The sequence below is a fragment of the Pygoscelis adeliae genome, unplaced genomic scaffold (assembly GCF_000699105.1).
Source record: "Pygoscelis adeliae isolate BGI_AS28 unplaced genomic scaffold, ASM69910v1 Scaffold145, whole genome shotgun sequence".
NCBI classification, from domain to species: Eukaryota; Metazoa; Chordata; class Aves; order Sphenisciformes; family Spheniscidae; genus Pygoscelis; species Pygoscelis adeliae.
Genome location: NW_008824866.1, coordinates 1,085,105 through 1,094,963, shown reverse-complemented (window position 1 = coordinate 1,094,963; position 9,859 = coordinate 1,085,105).

Sequence of the window (9,859 nt, the reverse complement as noted above, 5' to 3'; positions counted from 1 at the left end):
ATTGATAGTTTATAATAATTGACCTCAGGCAATATAAAGGCAGCACAGGGCGGGAGGCTTGACTCCTCACTGTCTGGCTTTCTTGGCTGTATTTGGTAACATCCCAGTTATTTGAATTTGCAGGCGAGCTGGTGGGAGGATGTCGGTGGTAGAGCGATGCGACTGCCCTTCTGGAGCCATGCTGCTGAGAACCGCCGCAGTTTCCCAGGCCCCCGAGCAGCCTGTGTCACTCAGGGTGTGCCGGCCCCAGAAGTGCGCGGTGGAAGGAGACTGAAACAGAGGCGGCCGCGCTCATTGCATCACTCCCGCAGCTGGAGGAGCAGCACCCCTGGTAGATGATTCAGGAGGGTGAATCAGCAGCCGCTACAGAGGGGGCTGCTGCCACCCACTCTCTGAGCCAAAACCGTGTGCTGCTTCCACCACGTGCAGGGGAGAGCTTCAGCAAGGTAAAACCAGGACAGGACATTCTACCAAAATAGAATGAAATTGTATCTTTGGACTTTTGTTTTTTGGACAAGGATCCTTGCATTTAAAAAACCCAAGCCAAAGCAACAAAGCCCTCAGACAGTGAAACAGCTCTGAGCAATTACTTTAAGCATTGCTCCAAGGGAGGCGTGCATCATGCAGAAAAGCTCCTACTTTTCATATGGGCACCAGTCCTAGTGTAGAGCTATTGATGGAGTGCCAGACGCTGCCACGGTCCCCGTGCTCAGAGAGTCTCTCCTTCCAGGCTCCAGTAACTCTTTAATAGCTCTGAATGATCCTGTTTTCCCCAGATGAGATAACCATTGATTGCAGCTCAGAGCCAGTCAAGCTAAGGCACCAGATATTCTCCATCCAAAGACAATGCAGTAGCCTATGCTTCTGCAATAAGTTCATCGCACATCAGAGAGGGGAAAACATTTTTTCTGTTACTTTTTTCCTCCCTTGTTTGCCAGACTTCCTTTCCCTGGTACACATTAATTTGGATTTGTCATTGCGTAAATGGAAAACGTAGTAATGGAGCAAACCCGGAATTCTAGATCAAGATATACCCACTTGGGCAGCTTTGGATCTATAGCCTATGTATAAAATAGGGTTAATCTGTGGTGGAGGTAGGTGATGCTACAGATGCTTTCCTGTAGTCTTGAATGTTGAAGCAGCACCTCATTGTGCCAGGACAGATGCCATTTCATTTTCTGCATTCCTCACAGTGATACCTGAGTATTTCCTAGCATTTATTTTATTTACCCTAACAACACTCTGTTTCCACTTTATGGGTAAGAAATAGGATATTTTGGCAAAATCCTTAAAAAATTTTGGGCAGAAGAATGTGAGGGCTGTCTGTGAAAGCTTCCTGCACCGCAGACATAAGGGTGGGGAGTGAATAGACCCATGTTCGGTGCCTCTGTCCCTTACATGGAACACAGGAGAGACAGACGGCTGAAATGCAAGCGTGCAGCCTGCAGAGCCAGGAAAAGCCAAGTGTGATTTTGCCTTCTGCCTAAGGAAGACCAAACCGATTCCTCTGTCTCCAAGGGGTTTCCCTTCCCACTCAGACTGTTGTGCAGCTGCTGGGGCAGCCCCCTTGCACACATCCCCATCTGCATTTCTGCTATGCCCTCATTTATCATTTATTTATCCCTATGCCCTTATTACCTTAAATCAGGTTAGGCTGAAGGCAAGTGCTGGGTTGAGTGTACGGAGAAGAAACCTAAAGCCTGAGGCTAAGAGCATGGTATTTTGGGAGAGTCAGAGTTTGATCAAGCAAACCATGTTGAGCGTGCCCATGTCAGCAAACCAGGAGCGTTTGCTTGCCCTGCCGCAGGGTGTTCTGTGCTTCGTCTGTGGATTACTAGCCATGCCAGCAGCAGTTAGAACTTTTACTATAGTCATTTGAAGCCCCAGGAAGAGCTGGACATTAGCTGCTCTACAGACGCAGCGGGTTATACATCAGGTTATTGGGTTCTGTTGTGTTATTAAGAATTAACGAAAGAAATTGTATGGTGTGGGCAATGCAGGAAACACATACCATAAAACAAATCTGCAGGAATTTCTGAAGCTGTGTTAATCTAAACAAAACAAAATATCCCACAGAAGGCTGGAGGCAAGTCCTGGCTTCCCAACGACTCAGCTCCCTCTTCCCCAGAGCTGTTTTGAAAGCAACCCTGCTCACTTTCTCAAAGAAAGGTCTGGGGTACCCACCCTCAGGAGAAGATGCAGGGGGAAAGTCCAGAGTGGAGAAGATGTCTCCTTGCAGTGCTAAGTCCATTTGATCTTACTGCAGCATCGTGGATTCTATTGACTCAGCACCATGTCTTTTATGGATCCCCTTCAGAGGGACTGGGCCCTACATGGGGAAATCCAAACCTGAGTTCCCCCATCACAAATGGTCTAGGCTTTTCATTACCCAAGAGTCACTGAAAGACCCTCCTCCACCTGCAGGTCTGCACCTACAGACTAGCTCAGTCCCTGGTAGCAGACAAGCGCCTGGGACCTGTGTTGAGGAGGAGCAGATGGATCCTGTGGGTCAACAACTGGTTGCACAGCTGGTGTTGGCTACATGGATTTGTTTTCTACAACCATGGGACCCTCTTTGAGAATCAGGGACTTTGAGGATTAGTCAACAGGCTGGCCAACCCAGTGAGAAGTGCTTTAAACTAGGAACAATGGGGAGGGAAATGATCACCCGCAGCCAAGTGAGGAGGAGGTGGACCAGGCTGGCAAGCAGAGGATGCAAGGTGATGTGGGCAAGAGACCTCGTGAACAACAAAACAAGAGTGAAGAGAGCCCACCTCAAGCATATGCACATGAATAAGGATGGGTCCACAAGGTAGCACTATGGGGAAGGCTCTCATACCTCTTCTGGGGTATCAGTGGGTGTCTGTTCTTTCATCAGTGGGTGGAGTGGGGTCACTTGGGGCACACAGGCCTCCATTTGTGGATCTGTGATGGTGCTAACCCTGATTGCCAGTGACACTGGGCCCATCCCTCCTATGGCTGGTAGGAGCAGTGCAAAGCTGGGCACACATGACATGGAAGGCATGGTCCTGCTGCAGTTGTGCCAGGCACTGCAGGTCGGGCATGGCATTGCAGACCATGATGGGCCACGGTGGAGCTGCTGGCTTTTAGTCTGCCTTTTAGTGTTCCCCCTTATAGAGTCAGCTGTCTGCATGCTCACGCTGCCTTGCTCCTGTAGACACTGATGGCAAAGCTGAAGCACGTGCTAGGAGCTTAGCCATGTGACCCAGAGTAACAGGGCATGTGTAGAATCATACTGGTATTAGGACTTTGTGGAAGCTCTGGAAGAAGAGCAAGGAGTTGCAGAAGATCTGGGCAGTGTATGTGACCCCTAGGCTGGTTATCCTATGTTTTATTGAGGTCAACAAGGGTCTGCAAGATGGTGGAGGTGATATAGCCATAAAAGCCATGTGAACACAATGTGGGGATGTGAATCCTGTTGGTGTCACCACTTCTTAGCAGGAAAATTGCTTCGGATTCCCTCAGGGGGGTTAGAATGACAGCTGTGCTGGGGACCTGCAAGATGGCATCGCTGTCTACTGCCCCATACCAAATTATTTGTCCAAAATGGTTGGGGGCTGTTGAGCTGAAAGGATCATGAACACCTCCCTCTTGGTGGGTTGAGGTGTCCAAAAGGCAGCATGCTAGCCCTGGATGACAGGTTACACCTTGAAACAGTGTGAGTGAATGTGGACTCCCCCAGTCACCTGACAGTCACTCAACACCCTGCCTAGGAGGTTGTCACTCCCGGCCACTGGTCTGCTGGGCCCAAGCTCTGCTCTCAGAGAAGACAAGCCTGTCCGCGCTGTGTCCTGGTTCAGTGCCAAAGACCTCAGGCATTTCTTGTCCTACAGATCCTGCAGCAAAATCTGCTCCAGACTGAGAAGCTCAGCCTACCAGGTGTCCTCTCCACAGCCCAGAGGAGGCTGGCCTGGTGGTGGGCATCACGGGAGCTGGGGGGCCGGCAGCAGCGGGAGCAAGGGTATGGTGGAAGGGAGCACACTGCCACAGCAAACGCCAGGCATGCTTCAGAGATGTATGGAGTGTACGTGGGGCTGGCAAGTGCTAGAAGTGCCCATGGCTGCAAAAGGCTGCAGAGGAGATGTTGCATACGGTGTGCTCCGTGCAGCACCAGGGTACCTGCTCTGTGTCGGAGGGTCCTAACCTTGAGTATTACATACACGGGCGGCTCGGGAAAGATCTCAGCAGGATTCAGTGCTGTCATCACAAAAGCCAGGAATGGTTTTGATTTGCCAAGCAATTAATTTTAGTGAGTAGAACTTCTTCAGTGAAATCCTAAAGATCTTACGTGTAAACTACTCTTAGACATTAACAGACTTGATTAATTTTTCTCTCTGAATCTCCACATAGTAGCAGTACAAATAGTTTTACTTAGTACAGGTAAGTGTAAAGAAATGAATAAAAGCCCAAATACAAAAATCTGTTACTTTGATAGGGCTAGAGTTCAGCTCAGAGCCACCTAGAAATTTCTGGTCTGGTTTTACATTGGTGATGCTTCTTCCGGATGCTGACTGTTTGCAGAGGTGGGCCAGATTGTATGGGTCTGCATCCATTTCACAAGCTGAACTACGGCTTTCTAGTGAAAGCTTGGGTTTTGGAGCAGAGTTTGCAGCTAGTTAAACTATTGAAGAAGAATAAAAAACTGAACTCACCGAGCAATGGGCCAGTGTCCCTCAGTCTGAATTTGCTTGTGCTTATTTGAAAACACGCCTTTGGCCCATCTGGCTTTCTAAGTTTGTTTGTTTGTTTCTTGGGTTTTTATTGTTGTTGTTGCTGCCCATTTGTTGCTTTTTAAGGATGATGTGGCTTTAGAATTAGTACATAATGGAAAATGCTATGTCAAGTATTTCATTGTGCTTTCAGTTTAATCTGTTAAAGATGACTTACTGATACACTGATTGTTTTCATTAAAAAAGGAGAGGTCTCTATTTCTAGATTTCTTTAGAATTCTACTTTGTTTACAAAATATAATGATGCTGGCTGAACAATCTTTTAAAGTATCACTATTTTTTTTTAAGTGTGGTGTTTTTTGTTTTTTTTTTAATAGGATAGATAGGTTAGGACTTGGGCTGTGTGAAACATGGATGACCTAATTCTGGATAATGAACCTTAGGTTTTCCTGAGACTTGTTTCCCTCCTATCCTCTCAAGACTGTCAGCACAAAGCCCTCTCAGTCCCTGGACTTGGCTTCGGAGGGACCATGTTGCCTCTGAACAAGCAGGTGGCTGAAGAGGGGTCAGCGGATGGCTGGGACTGTCACCCGTGCTCCCCTCCGGAGGCTGCTGAGAGCAACCCCTGGCCGGCGCAGGACATGGATGGTACTTCACAGCCTGAGAGCATCCTGAAAAAACGCAGACTTGCAAAATCAGAGCTCTTGTCAGAAGTACCAAGCATTTGAGGCTCGTGGCTTTGGGGCAATTTTCGCATGACCATTTTGACAGGTCACGTCAATCCATCTCTGGCACGCTCAAACTGGGACTACGTCTGTCCCCAGAGGTTGGCCAGATGCTCTCTTGGCCAAATAAAATGGTCATCTTTGCCAGGATTTGAGTACATTATGTGGCTGTATTATTCCCATCTACAGTCCCCTATTTATTAGCATATGTTGAATGCCAGTGTTAATTGCTTTCTCATCCCATGCCTGTGTGGTAGGAGACCTCATTGCTGGCTGCATGGTGGTCTGCAGCTCTTGTCTGCATTTCTACCAGGGCCTTGCTTTGGTTTCGAGAACGTACATTTCCCAGAGAGGATCTGTTAGCTTCTTGTGAAGGCTTACAAGGTTCTGTAGGTCAGGATATTACATGAGTTTCCTCAGCTGGGTAATTAATTTCTGGTTTTAGGATTAATCTTTTCTCTTGTTGCTCTTTTTTCTTGTATTAGACATCTGAAAGTGTCTTGGATCAACACAAAGCCTCTTACTAGCATTGCATGCAAATTCACAGCAATGTATCTGCACCTGCATCTTCTATTAGTCTATTATATTTAATTTTCACCTTGTCTTTTGTAGCTTTTGGTGTACATTTTTCCCCCTGTTGACAGCCTGACCCTGCTACTGAATGGCTTTATGATAGTGATCCGGCTTCCCAGTGAACTAGCAATTTCACAGGCGTGCAGTTCTTAGAGATTATATTCACTGGCTCTTTTTCTTCACGTTACATATTTAAAAACCTAGTAGGAACATTCAGCTAAAGCTATATGAATATTTTTTTTTTTAGTTTTGTGCTCGAAATAAGAAAAAGAAAACAGCACAAATATTGTACTTGAGTTGAATCAAAACAATGTTTTGGGGGACGACTGGTGAAACTAATTGAAATATTTGCTTATATTACCAAATTTTCTGATTTTGCTTAATCTTTTAACTTAAGTTAGTTTCTTTTCATATTTCATAATACAAGCTGAAAAGTTTCATTAGGAAAACAGCTGTGTGAAACATTATAGCAGTTCCAAAATTAAACACTTCGGGTCAAAATAGTTCTGCATCGACAGCTTTATTCCCTCCTCAAGACTTCTTGGCTTAAAAACCTTTCACCAAACTAATTCAACCCAAAATCAGAATCACTGTGAGTTTGACTGATATTCCATTTTTGGTATATTCACTACTAATTTATAAATATATCATCTCTGATATATATATAGCATCTCTGAGATATATATACAGCATCCCTGTACAAAGCATCTTGTATACAGAAAGCCTTTTCCATTAAGGTTTTTTTCTGCATCTGCTAGTATTCTTTCCTTGGTAGGTGTTAGAAACCTTTCTTCCACCGCTGAAATCTTGCACTGAGCCCATGATGTTTTCCCACAAAGTATTCAGTGTACTGCTTCTTGTGATTAGCATTGCTTTTCGTGTACATTTTCCAGAGTGCTAATCAAAACAAATGGAAATACTAGACAAAACCACCGCCACTAAGGAACAGAAAAATCTGCTCCTACATCTCACCCGTTCTGCACAGGAATGAAGTTCTGTTTTAAGCAGTAACTGCTGCTGGTGCACCAGGCAACTCTCCATCACCACCTCATTGCTGTCACCACGGTATTGTCAGGCATGTTTTGAACACTAATTCCATTCCTTCCAATGTTCCTTTTCAAAGGGAATACTTGTCTCTGGGCATTTTATCTTATTTACTGTGTCTTAACTGTCTTCTTTTTAATGCTTGTTGGTCCATGCTCGCTTTATTTTCTTTTTTCAAAAAAAAAACCCTTCTTTTTGATCTTCTGGGTTTTTGTAGTCAGATATTCATACCTGAACTGGAATGGACATCCCTATGCAGTTGGATATTGGTGGTTCACTCTTTTTGCAATCTACTGACGGCAAAGCAGTTAAGAAAATATTTCTGGAGGCTACAGGATTCCTTTCAACAGGAGAAGAGTCCTTTCTTCTTTATAAAAATAAAGAAGGAACTAGAAAAAGCCAAGAAGAAAGAAGCCAAAGATTTTCTTTCTTGCTAAGCCAACCATACATATATACACATACTCCAATATATCTGACATTTTTCAAGGATTCCTGTGCTCCTGGAAAAGCATCTTACAAAAACATTTTCCAAAGTTAATGTCCTTTCAGGATGTACTGAATTCTCTGTGTTGTAGCTCCCCTTTTGAAGGACAAACTAGCAATGTGTTGAGATGCAAACTCAGTCACCATGCTCTCATTTCCATATCTGGCAGTGACAATACCTTATTTTCCTCTCCCTGATACACTGATAAATAGTTGAGATAAACAGAATTATATTCTGGAGAGTCATTCCCTGACAAAAACCACAGTGTTTTGGATCCCAAATCAGTCCCTACTTAAATCCTTTCTCCCTTTTTAATTTATCTATATCCTCAAGCCTTGAAAAGTTAATTAAAATAGCTCAGTACTCTGAACCTTTCACTGGTCTTCCTGTGCCACTGAAGGGGATGTTGGATGTTTAAAGAAACACTGCTCTTACTACGTGTAGTGGTACTAATGAGAAACAACGAATAAGGTATTTATTGAAAATCAAGCTCATTTTTTCTCTGATGCTAATATTAATTAATAGCATTAGCTCTGGACACCATAAAAAAATAAAGTATAATATGTAGTATGGCACTGCTAGTAGCAGGAATATAACTGGAAACCACTCGAGCACAGTTCCAGCCTCCCCCTCTAAAACATGGGCAAACTTTTGGAGCCACAGGGTCAGACTTCCTGGTGTGTTTCCCTCTGGCCGCCTTGTTCTTCTCCTAGGATAGAATCATAAAATCATAGAATCATAGAATGGGTTGGGTTGGAAGAGACCATTAAAAGTCATCTAGTTCAACTGCCCTGCAATAAGCAGGGACATCTTCAACTAGATCAGGTTGCTGACCTTGAATGTTTCCAGGGATGGGGCATCTACAAACTCTGAGGATAGTTGTGCATGTTTCTGCTCTCCTTTCCTCGTTACCCATTTTGGCTATCTCCTTTCCTTCTGCAGCTTGCTTCACCTTCCACCAGCTCTGTCACTTTTTGTCAGGAAAAGTAGACATGTGAAGATGTAAAGTTATATAATTTGTTAGGTTGCCTGTGAAGAGCAGTGGGGGTGCAGTATCTTGTTGTGACACTCCAGCAGAACCAAATCACCACTTTACTATCCTTTGGGCTGCAGCAGGGCAATCTTTACAGGCCCACAATTCCCCTATCTTGCCTCTCCCCTTGTTTGTCCCCTGGGTACCAGCAGCAATGTTTGACAGCACTGCAGGGCCAAGCGTCTCCCCAGAGTCCTGCTGGGTGTGCCAGACACAGTGGCCACACTATGGGAGGAGGCCCACAATACTTATCGACCACAAATTATCCATTTGATGGGGACCGATTTCAGTCTCTGTGGGGACCAATTTCAGTCTCTGCAGAGCAGGTTCAGTTCAGGCTTTCAAGCAGAGATTTGACTCACTGAAGGACAAAATCATCATGCTCAAAACGAGTTTGAAATGCAGGGTTTTTCCCCCACTGGTTTTCTTGTTCCCCAGCCTAAAGGCTAGGTACAATTCAGTCGTTCAATGAGTGCCAGGCAGGAGCCACGTCTCCATCCACAGCTTCGCAGTGCACTGAGGTACCTTCTCCTTTTCAAGGCACATGTTCCCCAAACCAAGCTACCAGTCCTAAACAATGCCTTGGACCATTCTGTCTGCAAAGGAAAACCTTCAGAAAATGTACTGATGCAGAGCAATGTGCCACACTCCACAAGGGTGCTGAAACAACAACTTCAAGACTTGGGAACTGCCCTGTAAGTGTCATGGGACATTTGGCCAAAAACTTCATTGAGATTGCAGTATGGATCTTGATGAAAAAGGAGAACACAGGGAGAGGCAAGATAGGAGATTTTGTAATATTACAAAAGAAATTCAATGAGTTGTTGTTCTGAACTGATTACACATCTTCACAGCTAAGTCATTAAAAGCTATGGTTACTGTAGCTGGCTTTTCTGAAATCAGTGAAATGCACACTCCTGCACACAGATCCACGTACAACCTTGTATTTTTTGCTGTATGTTGCATATTTTTGCAGCACTGTGAGATACATAGGAAAAAAATATGTAATGAGTACAAACTGTTCCCAAATCATTCCCTGTCATTCATGAAGTTATTTGTACAATTTCAGCCATGAAAGAAGCTACACCCTGCTCTGCCAGCTCAAAAAGTCTAGAGTTGTCAAAGTAATGGAAGATGGGAACTGGCATATAATAGAATCATAGAATCATTAAGGTTGGAAAAGATCTTTAAGATCATCGAGTCCGACTGTCAACCCAACACCACTATGCCCACTAAACCGTGTCCCTAAGCGCCTCATCTACCCGTCTTTTAAATACTTCCAGGGATGGTGACTCAGCCACTTCCCTGG